This window comes from Pleurodeles waltl, chromosome 3_1, assembly GCF_031143425.1.
Source record: "Pleurodeles waltl isolate 20211129_DDA chromosome 3_1, aPleWal1.hap1.20221129, whole genome shotgun sequence".
Taxonomy (NCBI): Eukaryota; Metazoa; Chordata; class Amphibia; order Caudata; family Salamandridae; genus Pleurodeles; species Pleurodeles waltl.
The window spans coordinates 213,082,746-213,104,527 of NC_090440.1; positions in this window are offsets into that span (position 1 = coordinate 213,082,746).

Below are 21,782 nucleotides of genomic sequence, written 5' to 3' on the forward strand. Positions count from 1 at the left end.
GAAGGCAATGTTCCTGCCCTCCACTTTCAATGCTTAGGCCACTGCTTAACACGCCACCTCCCTTGCCACTACAATCCAAAACCATTACTGCCAGCCATAGCTGAAAAAAATCTGTATAGACCACTCTGCTACATCATCCAGCCCTTGCAATGACACTTGGTAAACCTTGTCAGGAATGCTGCCCTCATACTTCAATCTGCCTTAGTCCTGCAGGTAAATAGGCCCTGGGGTATGGAACCGACATCCTGCTGGGGTAAGACCAACCATCTGTTGGAAGTCCATCCTGCCCTCACCACTCGGCATGCAAAATGTAAATGGCCCAACAGTACTTGCAACTCTTGCGCCTGGACATCTGATTAAAGAATTCCAACATATTCACCTTCTCCACTGGAACCCTTGCCTCCATGGCAACAAAGGCAATTTCATTTCTTTACAATATTAGCACAATACCTTCCTTTCTGCCCTCCCTTAAAAAGGAAGTCATCCATATAATGCAGCCCATATTACACGCCAGTGACAAAGGAAACAACCATTGCAAAAAGGAGCTGAATTTTTCAAACAACGCAGAGATAGAACAGCCTTTTGGCAACTTCTTATAAACAAAATCTTGGGCCTAAAACTGCATGCCTAACAGTTCAAAATCTTCCAGTGTACTAGCAACAAAGTAAAAGCTGACAATGTCACTTTTTGACATCAGCCCTCCAGCCCCCATCACTCTACAAGTTCTACAGCATAATTTACATTTATATACTTCACTGATGCCACATCCTCCACTATAAAAGTATTCACGAAAAAACACTTCTGACCATGACAAATGTTGAGTTACACAAAACTCACTGACCTCTTTTTTGTGAACTCCCTTAAGGATGATATGATTACCCTGTCCAATGGCAACTGGCATTCTACCCTCCCTCACTTCCTTTATCAGCTTCTTCTCCACCACTACTTTCATGCTGGTTAACCATATATATATATTTTCACCCCATAGTCTCTTACAGTGCCCTAAACTGTCCACTTTAACTGGTGTACAAGCCCTTTTCCAAATGTCCTTGCCCCCCACCTCTGCCATCGCCTCGCCCCACCTGCCCTTGTCCTCTCCAGTCTGACCAACCCTGGCCAACTCCCAACACTGAGCAACAAGATTTTTCCCCCACTCTTGAAGCAGTGACATGTACACCTGAAACACTCTTTTTCAGTAGCCTTTATTAATTGACCAGCATGAGCCTCTATGTCCTTCTTTTCCCCTACCAGCTGCGCCCACCTCTCCTTCATTGCACTGCCCTTTAAATAGATTGTAAATCAATGGTCACCCACTAGCTGTATAGGCGGTGGGCACTGACTAAGTGTGTGTCATCCATTTTAACCAGCAGCCATTGTCCAACTTTCTCCATTTACCTTCCGTGTTCTCAGGTAGCAAGGCTCAAAATTCCTTATCATACCAAACCCACGACAACTCCCAAAATGTCTTCAGGGCCTTGCAACTCAATATGTTTAAACATAGCCCTCTGTGAATTTCTCGCAGTAGACACTGTCCAGGTTTCAGTGGTTACCGAGACCTTCAGCTTTTGGAGCAACTCATACTTCTACTCTTTGGAACCCTCCTTTGCTCTCACCACTTTATGGAGCAACATAAATATTACCATATATTAAAAGGCCGCTGCCCAGTTCTCAATGGTTACCAGGACCTTCAGCTTTTTGAGCAACTCATATTCATACTCCTCCTCTTTGGAACCCTCCTTGCTCTCATGTCTCTATGGAGCAACTTAAATACTTCAATATATTCCCCTTTCCGTATCTTTTCTTATGTGCCACTCATGAAGTTTGCTTCAAGAGGATTGATAATATCAATGCACAGGACCTTTCTGTGTTTAATTTTTACTTTCATTCCATTTGCTTTACTTCTGTCACTTTTCCAGATGTTTTTTCCCACTGAATATCACTGAGTTTCACATATCTCTTGTTTAAAAATAAAAATAAAAAAAAATCAGCACAAAAAAAAACATTATCAGCAAATCAGATTTGAATGATAAAAGCAATCACTGTAAAGCAATGGAAGGGGATTAACATATTGATCTCATAACCTTTCACATCAGATACATCTACACAGAAAAGACTGAAACTTTTATACTCTGAATGAGATGATAGTGTGTCTAAAATAGCAATTGGATGTAGCATGAGTTCTACTCATGTAAAGGTGCACGGTCCACCTGAAAGGTTTGCTGGAATGTAAGCGAAAGTCAGAGTTCCACACTAAAAAAAAACACAGACAGTTAACTGTTAAGGTTGCTTAGTTCCAGTGGAAGAATGTAATCAAACAAGTTGAACTTGAACTGAAGGTGCCATTTGCGCAAAATGGATCCATGGTGCTTGCACTTTGCTCAATCAGGTTCAGGTTGGGGGTTCGGTCCCTTCCCCGACCCCACACGCACACACCCGAAGGGTGACCACACAGCACACTCAGGGACAGTGGCGGTACGTGGTAGGATCTGCAAAAGAAACAAGTATGACTTTTCTTGCAAATAACATTTGTCATTTGAAATGTACCCTTCCTCTTTTCCCTGTCTTATTATCAGCAGGACGTTTTTGGGGCCCTTTATTATAATTTCTGCAGGTTCTGGAGGGTCACTTGGGGCTTCAACCCACACCTCAGCACTGAGGTTTTTATCTGCAGCACCATAGCTTCCCTTTTCTTGCACTGTCAGAAGGGCTGGGGCAGACTCATTCTTTACCAAACCTCCAGTCACAGCACTTTTGACAAGTTGGGCCATTCTGTCTCCAATTTGTATGAATGAATCAGATTCTTTTCCAGTTATCAACATAATTTTGATTTCTCCTTGGTAATTAACAGCAATCACTCCCCCTAAAACCTGAGCAATTTGCCATATCTGTCCTGGTAACGTTCCTCTCCCCAACTGCTCTGTGACTGTTTGTGGGACAGATTGCGCTTCTGCGTGCTGCACAGTTTTTATCAAATCTAGGGGAATGTGCATCTCTCTCATCTCTTCCCACCTGAAAGTGTATTTTTCTCCCAGCTGTTCACATTTCTGGCGCACCCACTTAGCCATCCCCACTAATTCAGAATTCTGGGTGTACACTTCAGGCTCTGAATTTTTCTCTTTAACATCTGCAAGGGAATTGAACCAGTTAGGTGCAAGCCATGTGGAAAACCAAACGGCTAAACCATTGGCAATGAACCAAGAATCAGTGTAAAAATGACACATCTCACGCAGCTCTCGCTTTAAAATTTGACACACATTGTACAACGCTGTTCCTTCTCCTGTGTCAGAAAACAACATTTTAGTCAATAAATCATTAGTCAAACAAACATGTTTTTTATCCTCAGTGGACATGAATTCAAATGGTGCACTCAATTTCACTAGTGACTCTTTTACCTGTGGTACACTAGCCCTGTCTTGCATGTACCAGATCCAGTGTATGATCCTAGCTAGGGGCACTCTTTTCTTCCCCTGTTCCTGATTTACATGTAAATCAGTGTTTCCCCCTTGCACTGCGCAGAAACCTAAAGTCTGCATTATTTCATTTGACAAATCACAAGCGCGCAGCTGCATATAATTTTTCCTAGTGACCATATACCAAAGTGTTAGGATTTCACTCAGATGAGGGCTATTCTGTTTCCAAAAATCAAACAAGCAAATGAAACTCGGTGTCTCTTGCTTAGTGCAAACATTAAGAAACTCTAAAATCTTTCTTTTTACTTGTGCCAGTAACTGCACATTTTGCGATGGTACCACGTAAATCACATTCTGAGCTCTGTTCTCCCTGTTATCAGTTAAGGAATGCACTTCGACTGCCAAAAAACCTGGCTCACACGGAGGCTCAGACTGTCTCACAGCTGTCTTAACCCCCTCATTACTGGAATGGGAAAAGACAGATTCTTCTAAAACAGCATTTTTATCATTTCAGCATTATCTTGCATTAATGTATCCTGGCTAATTTGCTCACGTAAATTCTTATTTTCATGTTCCAACTGCCTACATTTCTCCTGCATTTTTCTGTAAGCAGATAAAAGTATCCAAATCCTTCTGTCAAAAACAAAAGGAACATCATTGCTTCCAAAAGGCACATTTTCTAAATACGCTTTATCACAAAAAGAAAACATGTTTCTCACAGCACCATCAGGCAGTTTAACTACACATGCATTTTCAAACATGGTCTGCCGTGCTTCTGTAATTCTCTACACATCAAAAAACAATTACACTTTTAAATTGTGCACGTAGAAATCTATAATTCGACCCCACTCCTGGTACCAAAATGTTCTGCGTTCCTACTTATCTCCTATCAGAGCTTACAGAACCTCTCTGGAATGCACTTCTGAGTTCAAAGAAGACCTTTATTGTTGTTAATTCTTCCCCACCCACAAGTTCTTGAGAGACGAATTAATAGACTTCAAGCACACGTTCAAAAGAGTAAAAGTAGTTGCAGCAATGAAAACAAAATATATCACAGTACTTCTCAGTTGCAATGTACACAGCAGATTATATTAGCAAAGCATAAAAATTAAACTCATCACCGTTTGAGCAAGGCGGCAGGGCCTAACTCAGCTTCATCTTTCTAGGGTCTGCAAGTTGATGACTCCGGTCAACTGCGAGAAAGAGATTATCTACCCAAACAGGAGACTGGCAACTGGCGCCTAGTTCCAGCCTGAAGTCAAGAAGATTCGAACCTAACTCACTGTAGCCCCGAGTCATCCTTACAAAAGCGTGCCCCCTCCTCTCAGACTCGGGAAAACTACGCAAGCCTTTGGAGACTGGCCAGATCTCCTAGACTTCTCCTCTTCCCAAGCCTGAGCAGAAAGGAAAACACCAAATGTACTCTCTCTTATCAGGTCTAGTCTGGTGTGAAAAAAACAGCTTGGTCCATCTTGTGGAAAAACACAGCTTGGAAAAATACAGCTTGGATTCTCAACTGCAATGTCTAACTCCACGTTAAAGGCAATAGGCAGCTAACCTAAATATCAAATGTAAGGTCTAATGTCATGTCAAAGCCAATAGGCAGCTGAGCTGAATACAAAATGCAATGTCTAATATCATGTCAAAGACAATAGGCAGCTGAGCTGAATATAAAATGTAATGTCTAATATCATGTCAAAGCCAATAGGCAGTTAACTGAATACAGCATGTCAAAGCCAATAGGCAGAATACAGAATGTAATGGCGAATGCAATGTCAAAGCCAATAGGCGGCTGAACTGAACAAAACATACAATGTGCTACTGGTGAACATTGAGCAACTAATATGAGCAGTGCTGAAACGCAAAGTCATTGGTCAAACACAATTAATAGCATCACACTAGTGCTTCTTGATTCATGGGCAATGTGTCCCGCTGCAATTCTTTAGCATGCATTGACTGTGCCCTATGTGCCTCACCTTCTGGCATTTGTAAAATTGGCAGTTATCTCCCACATGCAACTTACCCTGCATTTGTGATGGTTGTTGGAAATCTGTGCTGTCCTGTCCTTGTATTCCTGTGACCACCTCTTCTGGGATGAATGCTGCAACCATCTCCTCCATCTCTTCCAGGTCCTCCTGTGGTGCTGGACTTCCACCTCCAGTTTCTAGGGCTGTCTTTCTGTTCCTGGCCATTTTCTCCTTAGTTCTGCGCTTGCAATCATCCCAGCACTTCTTGCACTCCGTGACAGTTCGCTTCACCTCTGCCACACTGTTGATTTTGTCCACTAATTGCTGCCATATAGCCTCTCTCCTACCAATTGGCAATTTGGAGGTGACGAAGAGCTGGTGTTGGTGCTCTGTCACCTCTCTGACCTGATGTTGTGCTGCTCCTCACTGAAACAACATTTTCTCTTTTTCTTTTCCTTGTCCTGGGACTTCTGTTTATTCTCTTGGCTGGTGCCTGGGTGTATGGGGGGTCACCTGGGGTCTCTCCTGGCCTGTTGTTTCCATGCTTCCATCTTCCCTTTGAATTGCACTCTTTCTGATTGTGCATCAGCCTACCCCTGACCATCCCCTCCAACTAGCTTCGTTAACCACTCAAATCCTAAAAGAATGTGTCTGAAATTCTCTCTTTGGTAAATCCAAAAACTGTAAACCCTTATGCAAAACAAACAGCAATGGGAAACGTGATACCCTCTGGCTTCACTCTTGAACAAAACTCCACCCGCCACCATCCAAACCCACCCAAAAAAAATATCCCCACCTCCACATTGGGCATACATTCTGCTTCCAGTATTCCTTCAACAGAACAACCTTGCCTCTTCCCCTCTGATCTGCCTTATACTTTGTTAAATCATGTCCTGCCTCCTCGGACTTGTAGTCACTCCAATCCCTACCAACTCAGCCACCCTAAATGCCCTGAACAGTAACAACACCATCAACAATGAAAAGCGTAATGCCTCCTTACCAGTAACACACACCAGCCAACCCCCTGATACAATCCTCTGTAGTAAAGTCAACAGTATTGGCTAAGTTTTCCTCTGTCTATTACCCCTCTCTCTAGCTTCTGCATCAGTGTCTTCCTCTTCTCCATTCCCTGGACAAGCCCATAGAATTTCCTCCAATGCAAAAGAAACAATGCATAAGCAATGCCATTGGCTATTCCTGGAACATGCCCTTCCTCTAAAACCTCACCTTTTTGACTTTGGAAAAAACAACCCCACAGCCCAAGGGCTACCACCAAAGGAAAGTACTCCAGGAAGGCAATGTTCCTGCCCTCCACTTTCAATGCTTAGGCCACTGCTTAACACGCCACCTCCCTTGCCACTACAATCCAAAACCATTACTGCCAGCCATAGCTGAAAAAAATCTGTATAGACCACTCTGCTACATCATCCAGCCCTTGCAATGACACTTGGTAAACCTTGTCAGGAATGCTGCCCTCATACTTCAATCTGCCTTAGTCCTGCAGGTAAATAGGCCCTGGGGTATGGAACCGACATCCTGCTGGGGTAAGACCAACCATCTGTTGGAAGTCCATCCTGCCCTCACCACTCGGCATGCAAAATGTAAATGGCCCAACAGTACTTGCAACTCTTGCGCCTGGACATCTGATTAAAGAATTCCAACATATTCACCTTCTCCACTGGAACCCTTGCCTCCATGGCAACAAAGGCAATTTCATTTCTTTACAATATTAGCACAATACCTTCCTTTCTGCCCTCCCTTAAAAAGGAAGTCATCCATATAATGCAGCCCATATTACACGCCAGTGACAAAGGAAACAACCATTGCAAAAAGGAGCTGAATTTTTCAAACAACGCAGAGATAGAACAGCCTTTTGGCAACTTCTTATAAACAAAATCTTGGGCCTAAAACTGCATGCCTAACAGTTCAAAATCTTCCAGTGTACTAGCAACAAAGTAAAAGCTGACAATGTCACTTTTTGACATCAGCCCTCCAGCCCCCATCACTCTACAAGTTCTACGGCATAATTTACATTTATATACTTCACTGATGCCACATCCTCCACTATAAAAGTATTCACGAAAAAACACTTCTGACCATGAAAAATGTTGAGTTACACAAAACTCACTGACCTCTTTTTTGTGAACTCCCTTATGGATGATATGATTACCCTGTCCAATAGCAACTGGCATTCTACCCTCCCTCACTTCCTTTATCAGCTTCTTCTCCACCACTACTTTCATGCTGGTTAACCATATATATATATTTTCACCCCATAGTCTCTTACAGTGCCCTAAACTGTCCACTTTAACTGGTGTACAAGCCCTTTTCCAAATGTCCTTGCCCCCCACCTCTGCCATCGCCTCGCCCCACCTGCCCTTGTCCTCTCCAGTCTGACCAACCCTGGCCAACTCCCAACACTGAGCAACAAGATTTTTCCCCACTCTTGAAGCAGTGACATGTACACCTGAAACACTCTTTTTCAGTAGCCTTTATTAATTGACCAGCATGAGCCTCTATGGCCTACTTTTCCCCTACCAGCTGCGCCCACCTCTCCTTCTTTGCACTGCCCTTTAAATAGATTGTAAATCAATGGTCACCCACTAGCTGTATAGGCGGTGGGCACTGACTAAGTGTGTGTCATCCATTTTAACCAGCAGCCATTGCCCAACTTTCTCCATTTACCTTCCGTGTTCTCAGGTAGACAGGCTCACATTTCTTATCATACCAAACCCAAGACAACTCCCAAAATGTCTTCAGGGCCTTGCAACTCAATATGTTTAAACATAGCCCTCTGTGAATTTCTCGCAGTAGACACTGTCCAGGTTTCAGTGGTTACCGGGACCTTCAGCTTTTGGAGCAACTCATACTTCTACTCTTTGGAACCCTCCTTTGCTCTCACCACTTTATGGAGCAACATAAATATTACCATATATTAAAAGGCCGCTGCCCAGTTCTCAATGGTTACCAGGACCTTCAGCTTTTTGAGCAACTCATATTCATACTCCTCCTCTTTGGAACCCTCCTTGCTCTCATGTCTCTATGGAGCAACTTAAATACTTCAATATAATCCCCTTTCCGTATCTTTTCTTATGTGCCACTCATGAAGTTTGCTTCAAGAGGATTGATAATATCAATGCACAGGACCTTTCTGTGTTTAATTTTTACTTTCATTCCATTTGCTTTACTTCTGTCACTTTTCCAGATGTTTTTTCCCACTGAATATCAGCGTTAATAGCATCTACCGACTAAACTTCTTCTGCTATCTCTGTGACTTGATTCATCACATACCTCTCCTTGTAGAGCCTGGCTCCATGATCATTGTTCTCCACATCATTCTGAACCCTATAGAGAGCACCAGATTCTTATGCAAATTACCAGCTGGAATAATTGAGGCCCGCACCGAAGCATACTGTAGTATTGGGTTTGTGTAGTATTTCTATGTTTAGTTTCATTACATGTTTTAGGGTTCTGTGTATTATGTAGATCTTGTTTGGTATCTTCCAGTTCTACCTGCGGCGTTTGGTATCTCCCTCAGCTGGACAGCATTCCGTGCTGGACAGTTGAGGGTGCTGGAGGTTTTACTAGAGGCTGGAGTTCCTGTTATTCTGTCTCTGAAGTTTTACTGAATAAAAGACTTTTTCCATCACTTCCTGCGTGGACCTGGACTCATCTTCAACATTTTTACTACATACTTACTACATTTTTGGCGACGAGTTGGCGAACTTCATCCCTGCAACAGGAACTCCAGTCAATTTTGGCCCTGGTACTGTTGACCACCTTATATTACCTTGTAATTACTCTGTTCCCTTTAATTCTTTCCTTTTGCTACATGTCCTATTGTCTTTCTCTTTTTCCTTTATTCATTTATTACTCTCTTACTACTAATCTGTTCCTCCTGTTCTGCCTTTCTTTATTTTTTTGTTGTATTTTTTCTCAGTATTGTGTGCTATTTTATTGGCTGTTCGCCTTTTACAATTACGTGTTTTGTATTGCTAATGCTCTCTGACCGCGCGCGGTCTCCTATCTATCGTGAGCGTGTTGTTGGCTGTTTACTTTCATTATTGCTGCCAAGCCGTGCGCGCGCCTCCTTTTCTTCAGCAACGCGTTGTTTCATTTCATTTGAACAACGCTCTTGGGGAATTCCTCGTGCTTGGCCGCGTGTGCGGTTACCAAGTAACGGGGTACGCCTATGATAACATTGTGTTCGAGCAGCATTTCTAGAGTGGAATTTTTCATTGCCTGGCAACGTGTACTGCAACCTAGTAACGAGGCACGCTTAACCTATTCTTTTCGCACGCTTCCGTGTGCGGCCGGCTCGTGTGTTCCCTGATGCGCACATTTAACTTTTCTTTCAATCGCGCGCGTTCTCGTGTGCGGCCGGTTCGTGTGTGCCTCTATGCGCGCATTTAGCTTTACTTTCACTTCTCTTTGTGCAAATTTTTTGTGGTACACACGTTTTATCACATTTTTGTATAATTCGTATCTAATATTCTTCTGTTTTTCTGTAACTGACGCTCCTTCCTTTTCATTTTCTTATTTTCCATAATGCAGAACATTTCTCCTCCTCCTTTTTTCTTATCTTCTCCCGGTGATCCAACAATTCCTTGGCCAAAATGGAAGAAAGTTTTTTTAACATACATAAAGGTTTGTGGAACCAATCTATCAATTGAAAGAAAGACTTCACTTCTTCAACATTGCTTAGGTGCAGAAGGGCAAGAAATATTAGACACCTTACCTCCAGTATCAAATTTGGATGGAGCAATTGGTGATGCTCCTTTAAATGACTTTGAGGACACTCTTCTTCGTCTTGACACACATTTTTTACCTAAAGTATCAATTCTACTACAAAGATTTTATTTTGGAAAATGCAAACAAGTGGATGAAGAAACAATAGAAGATTATATAACGAAACTTCGTAAACTGGCTTCTCTTTGCAGTTTTGGTACCACTATAGAAGAACGCATTAGAGATCAATTTATGTTGGAATGCAAAAGTGATAAAATCAGGGAAGCTCTATGGTCCAAGAGTGATCCATTTCTCGACGAAGTTTTGAAAGTTGCAAAACAAATTGAACATTCTCAATCTTGTATTGAAACTCTAAGGAATTCTAAAGCATCTTCTTCTTTAAACAGAATTGATTCAAAACCAAAACATTTTGTAAACTTAAAGAACAAATCCCAAAGTTTTTGTTTCAGGTGTGGGTCACCTTCTCATCTAGCGAACTTTAAAGACTGTCCAGCTATCCATGTTGTCTGTAACAAATGCAACAAAAAGGGTCATTTCGCTAAGTGTTGCAAGTCCACAAACAAAAGCGTTGTAACAATCAGTGAAGTGTCAGATGATAATGATAATAAACCTTTTATCTTACAGATAGTAAATGATGTTAACTGTATTTCCACTGTTCAGTGTGAATACCCAAGAGACCTTGTAATGATAAACGAGATTCCTATCACCATGATGATGGATTCTGGTGCCAAGCTGTCTCTTGTATCAGTGGAAGATTTTATGACGTCATTTGAGGGTAAATTTGATCTATTGTCTCGTGATGTTTTGCCTTTCTCGTATGGTGGGAAACCCATTGAATTAAAAGGATACTTTAATGCAAAGATTAATTTCAAAGGAAATGAAATATCTGGTAAAGTTTACGTTCCTGTGGTTGGAGATACCATTTTGAGTTGGCCCCATCAGAAAGAATTGGGTATAGTTTTAAACCCTAATGCTGTGCCTCAAGTTATGGTGCAAGAGGTTTCTGATCTTGAACGTCAATTATGGAATGAATACCCAGATGTGTTTAGTCCTAAAGTTGGATGCATAAAAGGTTACAAACATCAGATTGTTTTGAAAAAGGATGCACAACCTATAATTTCAAAATTGCGAAACATTCCTGTAAGTTTAAAAGCAAAGGTGAAACAAGAACTTGAAAGACTTAAAAACAGTGGAATTATCCAAGAAATAGAAGCAGCACAATGGATCGCTCCTGTAGTAGTTGCGACCAAACATTCTGGTGATATTAGACTGTGTGTTGATCTTCGCAACCTGAATAAGCAAGTGGTTGTTGACAGATTTCCATTGCCGAACATTAATGAAATGATAAGTTCGTTAGGAGATGCTAAAGTTTTTTCTACCCTTGACCTAACTTCTGCATATCATCAAGTGCAACTGACTGAAGACTCTAAACTACTCACCTCTTTTATTACTCCTTTTGGTGTTTTCAAATTAAATCGTATGCCTTTTGGTTTATGTTCTGCAGCAGCTGTATTTCAAAGGTTAATGCAAGATATGCTAGGGGAATTGGGGGGTGTGTGTTTTTTCCAAGATGATGTTCTTGTATTCACCAACTCTCATGAAGAACATCTCAAGAAATTAAGAAGGGTACTTTCTCTGTTCAGAGCCAAGGGCATCACGCTGAAAAAAGAAAAGTGTAAATTTCTTCAGTCTCAAATTACGTATTTGGGACATGTGATTTCGAGTGAAGGTGTTAGGCCTAAGGATTGATTTAGTTCGTACCATTACAGGTTTATCTACTCCAAAGTGTAAGAAAGATATTCAAATCTTTTTAGGCATGGCAGAATTCTATGCTAGATACATTCCAAACTTTCCTAAGAGATCAAGCTCCATTAGGTTCTTGCTCAAGAAAGGGAGCGAATTTGTCTGGTCCAAAGATTGTGAGGCGGAATTTCTGGATCTTAAGGGTGCACTTTCTTCTGCCCAGTCGCTTTGTGGTTTCCAACCTGGCCTTCCTTGTTATCTCATTACTGATGCATCTGATAAGGGTTTAGGATGTGTGTTGAAGCAGATAAAGGGGGGGATTGAGACCACGATTGCGTTTGCTTCCGCGCACTCTTCGTGGTGCGGAATTTAATTTTTCTACCATTGAGAAAGAAGCACTGGCAATTTATTGGGCTATTAAAAAATGTAAGCAATTTCTTTGGGGATTCTCTTTTGAAGTACACACCGATCCTAAACCATTACAAGAGATTTTTGGTAGGAAAGGTTTAGATAACGTTTCTTCCAGGATTTGTAAGTGGATAGTTGGGCTCCAAGATTATCTTTTTACAGTGAAATATGTTCCGGGATGTGACAACAAGACGGCGGATTGCTTGTCTAGGTTAGTGTCTAGTGATGAGATGGATGAGTGTGATAGCTTGTCATGGTGGACGGATGAGGTAGTACAAGTTTGTACCATAACGGATGGGTGTGTTTTGGAAGGTGAATGGCGTGATGAGTTAAGTAAAGATGAAGTTATTTCTAAAGTGGTAAAATTGCTGGAGTCGAGTAAACTGAAGGATTGTAATGACATTTCCATTTCTTCGTATAAGAAAGTGTGGGATGAGTTGTGGTTACATGAAGGTTTGTTGCTTAGAGGTAACAAACTTGTTCCTCCGTCATCTTTACGTGACCGGCTACTTACTCTCTCTCATTCGGGTCATCCTGGTATAAGCAAAACGAAGGAAAGGATGAGGGTTTCATATTGGTGGCCAGGAATGGATATTGCCTTAGAGAGGAAGGTAAGAGATTGTGTTGAATGCTGCTTAGCAGACAAGACACTTAAGGTGAGAACTCAACCGTTAATGCTTAGAGAAACACCTAATGAGGTGTGGGAGGAAATTGCTATTGACATTATGGGACCTGTGTCCTCAGGGTCTACCTCTAAGTATATAATTGTGCTAATGGATGTGCTTTCCCGTTGGCCTTAAGTGTGCATAGCTTCTGAGATCACATCAAAAATAGTGGTGGATTTTCTGTCTAATGTTTTCAGCAGGGAGGGGAATCCTGGTGCGATTCTGTCAGACAATGGGGTTCAGTTCACCTCAAAGTTTATGAGAGATTTCCTTGTGTCAAGAGGAATTGTTCACCTAAAATGTGCACTTTATCATCCTGAAACAAATGGTATGGTGGAACGTTTAATAGAACTTTGAAAGAAACTATTCAATTAGCTAAAATAAATGGAGTAGGATGGGAGAATTGGGTGGAGAATAGAGTTGAAGAATACAGGTTCACTCCACATTCCAGCACTGGGCAGACTCCTTTCTTACTGTTTAGGAAACGTGTGCCACATACTAAAATCAATCCTCCCTGGCTTAAAAAACATCTTTCTGGTGTTGTGGATAATGAACTTGTTGGAAGTAATGCTAAAGATAAAGATGAATTTCACCGTCTTTAAAGAAAGGAAATCTTTGATGCTCGTAAATCTGTAAAAGAAAGGGTTGTTCGTATTGGGGATAAAGTTAAAGTCAAATTACCTGGAATTAACAAGTCTAGCTTTTCTAAGTTCAGTCCTGTTCATGAAGTTGTTAAAGTGTTTAGGGGAGCTGTCAAACTTGATGATGGGCGGATCTGGAATTTGAATAGAATTTTTGTGATTTAATTTATATAGGGAGGGGGGTGGTGTAGTATTGGGTTTGTGTAGTATTTCTATGTTTAGTTTCATTACATGTTTTAGGGTTCTGTGTATTATGTAGATCTTGTTTGGTATCTTCCAGTTCTACCTGCGACATTTGGTATCTCCCTCAGCTGGACAGCATTCCGTGCTGGACAGTTGAGGGTGCTGGAGGTTTTACTAGAGGCTGGAGTTCCTGTTATTCTGTCTCTGAAGTTTTACTGAATTAAAGACTTTTTCCATCACTTCCTGCGTGGACCTGGACTCATCTTCAACATTTTTACTACATACTTACTACACCTACATTCCGGGTTGTGATATCCTCATGCTGTTCTCTCCTGCACTATGCAGGTGGCCCTTTCTTCCTGCAAGACACCAAGGGGCATATTTGCAAGCCCCTAGCGCCACCTTGTGCTGCCATAGTGTCATTTTTGTTTTATGCTAGAGCAGTGCTAAGGTGGCTTTTCCACAGCACCGTACTTACAAAGTGACACAATGCTTGCATTTCACAACTTTGCAACCCCTTCTGCCACATTATGCAGGTGTTAAAATGTTGCACTCATTTTAATCAATGGGCCTCCCTGTGCTTTGCTGCATGATGCTAGTGCAGCAAAGTGCCACGATAGCGTCAAAAATATTGAAGCTATTGTCCTAACAAACGGCATGGTGCACTGTATTGTAAATACGGCACAACCATGGTGTCGTTAGGTGAGGCTAGGGCGACGCAAGAGAAGCCGTGCATTGGGACTGATGCACCACTTTTTTGTAAATATGCTCCCAAATTCCTCCATAATAACTTTTGGCCTCTCTTTGGCTTCTAGGCTTTCTGACCAACAGTGCCATTCCTAAGGAACGGCTAACTGAAGACCACTGTCTTCAATAACTTTTCCCTCCTTACATTTATCCTTCCATGCATCATAATCCAATATCTCTTCCTCCTTTGTCACTTTGTCCATAACACACCCAACATGGCTCCTACTTGGCCTTCCACTGTCACCCAGGCCACTGTTGCTGAACTGTGCTTTCCATAAGGCTGAATTGATGTCCAAGGAGGACAGACTAAACTTTCCCAGGTTTACTTCTAAATGAACTCTTAGCATCTCTGAGCCAACTACACAAAACGCTGCCCTCTCTTTGAGCTCGGGTAGCTGAGCCACACAAGACTCTCCTGGTCCTCTATCAGATATCCGGAGTGACGTTGTCCTTACCGGTTTCTCCAACCTACTATCTGGCCACCACTACTCCTGCCTTCCACCCCTGTTCCTCAAACTACATCTAAGTCCTCATCTACCCATGCCCCCTATTTCTGGAATTCTGAGCCATCATCGTACCAGGCTGTCCTTCCTTCCTCCTCACTTAGCCTCACCCCCAACTCTACCTCTGTCGTCAAGGCATCTACTAACTCTTGCTCTCTCTTCTCTGTTATGCCTAGGCCACCTGCTAACACATTTTGCTGCCTTTTTCCTAACCCCTCCACTTGTCTTTTCTTTTTTACCACTGCCTATTCTTAAAGATGTTGGAAACTGGAAATTTGGAAAGCACATGGGCAGCATAACCGCACCCTCAAGAGTTTTATTTTCTGCGGACATGGTCAACTTTACTGAATGCCCACTTGCAGATTACATTTTTGTGAGGCCTTGATTCCAAAACAATGGTTTGTACTGTAACCACTGAGCCTAAGTTCTTTATATTGACGTCCTTTGCATGATTTTGCCAGATGACCTCAATGGAATTGCAGTGTCTTACTCAGACAATGTGTACAGCTGGTGTGACTTAGCTCTTAAATGTGCCCTTGCTCCTTTTGGTTTTGCAGTATGATGCACAACATTTGCATCACATGCTGCAGAGTCTTTCTTTAATGCATACTGTTGCCCCTCTAAACAAAGTTGTGAGGAGTCTCTAAAATTTCATTAAAGAAAGACACCTCACTAATACTTATACCTCAAAGGCAGGCCACCTCCCAAAGGTTTAATGCACAGTGAGCAACAGAAATGTATGTTACATCCCTGTCTGCTTTTGAGATTTTGAAGCAGCGCTCAATGAAGATTCTGATTTTATCCTTTAACTAAAGATAATGAAAAAATGTATAGCTTCTGACAACCAATATACATAGGAATTCTGTGACACCCTGTTTTGCATTCACTAATGGCCTAGCTGACAAAAATCTCTGGAATGCACTTCATAGTGCAAAGAAAACATTTATTATTACTTCAACACGAGGTTCTTAAAAAGAGATTAGTAGGTCGAAAGCACACATTTAAAAATAGGCACATCAATGAAAGGAAAATATATCAAAGTGATTCTCAACTGCTATATACACAGCAAATATATGTGATTATATTTTAGCATAATTGCAAAGAATAAAGTAAAAATTCATCACCGTAGGGCCTGCCAAGCTCTTCATCTTTCTCATGCCAGCAAGAAGATGACCCCATTCAACTGCGAGAAAGAGATATCCACCTTCACGGGACAAGTGTGTGTATCAGGCATTCAACGTCTTATCCTGACCGAGGTCTTGCAGGGCCACCTATTTTATATCTTAAACAACCACGAAAGAACCTTCTAGAAGGCCCTCCCTCTCAGATGGAAATATTCAAACATGCTGGCTACTGTAGGTCAGAGTTGGAAGAAAAATTTTGAAAACTGGCCAGCCTTTCAAGGCTCTCCTCCCAAGGCAGACCTGTTACCTACACTGAAGAAAACAAAAAACATGTGCTCTCTTATCATGAACTGTTCGTGTTCGGTGAGGAAGAAATACAAAGGAACAAACTCAGTTTTCCATGTGGAAAAACACTGCTCAACTGCAATGCCTAAACTGCAGTGTCAATGCCACGATAAAGCCAATAGGCAGCTAAACTGAATACAAAATGTAATCTGCAACTGGTGAACACTGAACAACTAATATGCAAAGTGGTGCAACACAAAGTCAGTGGTCAAAAACATATTTTTTCATTACACGCCGTTGCCGACTAATGCCACAACAAGGTTGAAACTGTCTACAGAAACTTCAACCCCCAACCAAATGACCACTCTCATCTTGTTTATCAATCAACCTCTGATCGTCTGGATCCAGCTCACCACATCCAACACAAGCACACTCATGAAGTCAATGCACTCTGGGGCTCCCACCGACCAATGCCCCCACCGATTCTTCAACCTGGCAAGAGACAACATCAGTCTCCACCTTACCACCATCCTCAACACCTCCATCACCTCAAACACCTTTTTGAATGCCAGGAAACATGCAAATGTAAGACCCCTCCTCAAGAAACCATCAGCTGACCCCAACAAGCTCCAAAACTATTTTTCTGTCACCTTACCCCCATTCCCTGCCAAAGTCCTGGAAAAGGCCATCAACCTCCAGCTCATAGAACATCTGGAAAGAAGCAACCTCCTGGATCACTCACAATCAGGTTTCAGAGCCAACCACAGCACTGAAATAGCGCTCATCACCGCAACCAATGACATTCACACTCTGCTCGATAGAGGAGAAGCTGCAGCTGTGATCCTACTTGACCTCTCTGCAGCTTTCGACACCGTTTCCCACTGCACACTCAATCACTGTCTAAGAAAGATTGGAATCACAGAGGGTGCACTCCAATGGATAGCCTCCTTTCTCTCCAGACGGACCCAGAGAATCCGACTCCTTTCCTTCACCTCGCAACCCAAGCACATAATCTGCGGCATTCTGCAAGGTTCCTCCCTCAGTCCCACTCTCTTTGATATCTATATGACTCTACTCTTGGACATCGTCAGAGCCCACAACATCAACATAGTCTCCTATGCTGATGGCACCCAGCTCATCCTCTCGCTGTCAGTGGACCCCACCACGACAAAAGCCAACTTCCAAAACTGCATGAAGAGCATCTCAACCTGGATGAAGAACCACTGCCTGAAGCTGAACACGGACAAAAAAGAAGTACTGATCTTTGGCAAGCACACCTCCCTCTGGAACGACTTCTGGTGTCCACTAGAACTCAGACCCACTCCCACTCCCACTCCCAAAGATCACTCCTGAAACCTCTGTATCATTCTGAAAGCAAGCTCTCCATGAAGTGACAGGTCAACGCTGTCGCCTACTCCTGCTTCCACACCCTCCGCCTGCTCCGCAAAGTCTTCAAGTGGCTCCCAGTCAATACCAGAAAAATGGTAACTCAGGCTCTCAACACAAGCAGACTACACTATGGCAATGCAGTCTGTGCCAGCACCTCCACCGACCTCATGAAAGACTCCAGACAATCCAAAACTCACCAGCCAGACTCATCCTCAACTTGCATAAGAGGACCCACATAACCCAACCCCTGAGAGACCTCTATTGACTCCTGATGGATAAAAAATGTCAAATCAAGCTGCTGACACATCTACAAATCCATCCATGACCAAGGACCCGCCTACCTGAACCACCACCTGAGTTTCCATCTATCTCCGAGGAACCTCTGCTCTGCCCACCTAACCCTTACTCAGCTACCGCATATCAGATGCAACCGCACCGGAGGTCGCTACTTCTCCCACCTCACCGTCTACTCTTTGAACGCCCTCCACCTTCCACATCACCCTCACTTACACACTTCAGGAAGGAGCTCCAAACTTGGCTCTTCAACCAACGCAGCAGCACAGCACCTAGATACCCACTGGGGTGATAAATAGCGCTTTACAAATAGGATTTTATTGATTGATATCAAATTGACATCTGTTTGTTGTTGCTGATTGATAGTTGTGGCTATAAACCTAGAAGCAAACTGCTATTGTTCTGACAGAATGAAAAACTGTTCAAACAGGTCATGAAGGACACAAAACTTTGTTTCTTTTTGTCCAAGATCAAAGTTTTTCTGAAGTCAGCAGTTCTTCAGCTGATACAGGCTTCTATCAAGAGGTCATGCCTTTGACTAAGGGCCCAGTTGCTGACTAAACAGCATCCTTTATCTGCTTCTTTCAGTCATCCTTCCTGGCTATTCAAGGGGAAGTTCTCATAATTGGCTGAGGGACCAGCATGCCAGTGGCAGCTAGAACACAAGCTGCGTCCAACATCAGAAGACGCTGTAAGAGAGCTGCCTGAGTTGCAGATTTGGTCCATGGAAGCCTTTCCAGAAACCAGTGTCATCTTCACTCCTTGGCCTCAGAAACCTGTGAAGAAAGGTTTAAAGGGGCATATGCACGGTCACCTTATGAATGGTGCAAACTCTGAAGCTTTGTGAGAAGAACCCGTTAGTTTCTTTCTCTTTCTTGTCCTGAAATGCATTAGTGCCTTCTGGTCTATAAAAATATCTAAAGAGGATGAGCAAGTTTGTCCCAGTCATCCAGACTTATATGTAACTTTAAAGGATATAATTTAAACGTTGTAAGGAGGAAAGTTCCTCTCATTCATAAACCTGGAGGAGGATTCAAAAGAGTTACCTTAGGAGGAGCAACATGGCGCTCATGAAATCGCGAGGCTCACGAAGCCCCGCCCACCCGGATCCCGCGACCACAGTCGGAGCCGCGCTCACGGCCGAGCACGCTGGCAGAGGCTCCTGCAGTGATGATTAAGGCAGCGACAACGGCGGCAGACAAAGAGGCGCAGAGTGCCTCGCGTACTGAGAAGCCGCCTCGGAGCAGAGTGGCTCGAGCCCCCAATCGTGCGCTGGTCTTCTACGAGGCTGGGGGCTGTGATGGCCTCTAAGGTCTGAGGCTGGGCCTAAAAAAGAAGAAACGCAGCAAGGGGGGGTGAGCTCCATAGGAATGCTACTCGCCCACACCCAGGTAAGAAGAGGGTGTGAGCGGACTGTGACATTGATTTCTGGATCAAGTATTGAAGTATTAGGCAGCAAAAGCACCTGGCTGACGACAAGGGAAAGCCTTCTGAAGGCAGGCACTACAAGCAACCCGCCCCTTATTCAAAGAATAAAGGAGGACAGAGAACATTAAAAATATATATATATATATATATATATATATATATATATATATTTAATGGTGCTGCAGACTATCGACTATAATATTATAATTGAAATCCAAGCAGTTTGAAGTAGTTTCTTCTTTAAAGGGGGAAGGTTAAGCCAACTAGTAATTGAATTAAGAGGCATCACTACTCAGTAGGTGAAACTGCCATCTGCCACTACCATAGGGGCACTTTTCACTGGTGAGAGTAGAGAATGAACTACTAGATTGCTGCTGGGGGAAAAAAAAAAAAGGGGTCATCGGCAAACATTAAAAGAAAGAAAACCCGAACGACTCTGGGCCCTAATGCTGTTTGATGCACAAGTTGGTATATCTCGGTAACCATGCATTGCCTCACGGCCGGCAAAAAGCGTGATTAAAGAGGTAATATCCGAGGTGCAAGTGGCAGTAGCCGGGATAGCGGGACTTATAAGAGTGATGCCCTACGCCCTGAAAATAAGCATAGCACCTAAAACCATACAAGGCAGCGAGAATTCGCTAGGGACCGGAGACAGTAATGGTGCAACAAGAGAGAAGGAGCTGGGCCCCCCGCTGGAAGCGAGCAGCTTCAGGCACAACCACAACCCCAAGCACAGCAACCAAAGTATCAAACTAGTGAAGGAACCGCAAGTGCATCAGGATCTGCACTGTTTATTGAGGATATGCATAAGACTCCATTAAGCCCTAAAAGGTGGAATAAGGCAACTGGAAAGGATCTAAAATCTTCGGAGTGGGTTAAGGACAGTAGTGACAAATTTTACTCTCTGACAGAAGAATCTGATCTCAGCAGTGGCGACCATAGCTTTAGTGAATCAGGCAGTGGCAAGACCTCTGAGGCTGGAAATAAATCAATAATCAGCTGCGTCGACAGCGGAAATGCACAAAACCACAGCCTTAGTCTCAGGAGGATCCTGAAAATTCGACGTCTACAGGTGGTAGGACTTTAAAGTGGGATTACTCTGGTATTAGACTAACAGACTCGCCTACCACAAATGATCAGGGGTCGGTTAATAACAATATGGAAGGAAACATAGGCGGCCCTGCAAGGAATATGTGTGTGGCGGGCACCGAGGCTGGGATGCTGCAGTCAATATATAACTCAATTAAAGAGCTTCAAACAGAGACCAGGATCGAAAGTCGGCGTGCAAGAGTCGCTACAAAGCGATTGCAGGGAACGGTCCGTAAGGTTGCAAAGTCATGCACAGAAATTGAAGCTAAGTTATGCTCGATGGAAGAGAGGATAGGGGCAGTCGAGGTGGATGTTGATGTCCTTATGGAACAGAGTGCTACTAGGGATGATCAATTGACGGATGTAATGTGGAAACTGGAAGACTTTGAGAATCGACAGAAAAGAAATAATCTACGATTTTTGGGTATTCCTGAAGGGCTGGAAGGAAGCATTATACGGACCTATATGGTCAAGCTCCTGCGTGGGGCTTTCCCGGAGCTGGGGGACTGGGATTGGGAGAACGAACTTCAGCGTGTTCACAGGTTTCCGGCAATCCGGCGGGAGGGGGCCAACGGGCAGAGTCCAAATACCCTAGAGCTATTTTAGTATATTTTGGAAACTACTTACTACGACAGGAGATTTTTGATAAAGCTCGCCCTAATGCCCCACGCAGTGCGGAGGGGGTTACCTTCTTTACCCGGCCGGATTTCTGTCACACTACCGTTGAGCGGAGATGGCGGTTCCGGCAGCTCATTAAACCATTTTCGGAGGCCTATTTGTTGGCCCCTGCTCGACTTAAAACAGTAATGAATGGGAAAGTAAAAGTATTTACCTCAGAAATTAAAGCAAAAGAATACCTGATGGGGCTTAAGTAGTAGAGGGAGTAGACATGTAGAAGACAAGGGAGTTCGGGCAGTGGGTGGGTGGGCCCACACTTGCACGACACTAACATTCAGGCCATTGGGGGTATGATTGCTCAACAGGGTGGGGGGCCAGCCCTAGGGAGGGGGGTGGTGGGGAGGAGAGTGGATGGGATTGGTGTTGGGTGGTGGGAGGGGATGGGGGAAGGGTGGGGGGAGAGGGATTGGGAGAAGGACAGGGCATGGGGGAAGGTGATAGAAAGAGGGGGGAAACAAAAAGGAAAGGAAAGGATTAAG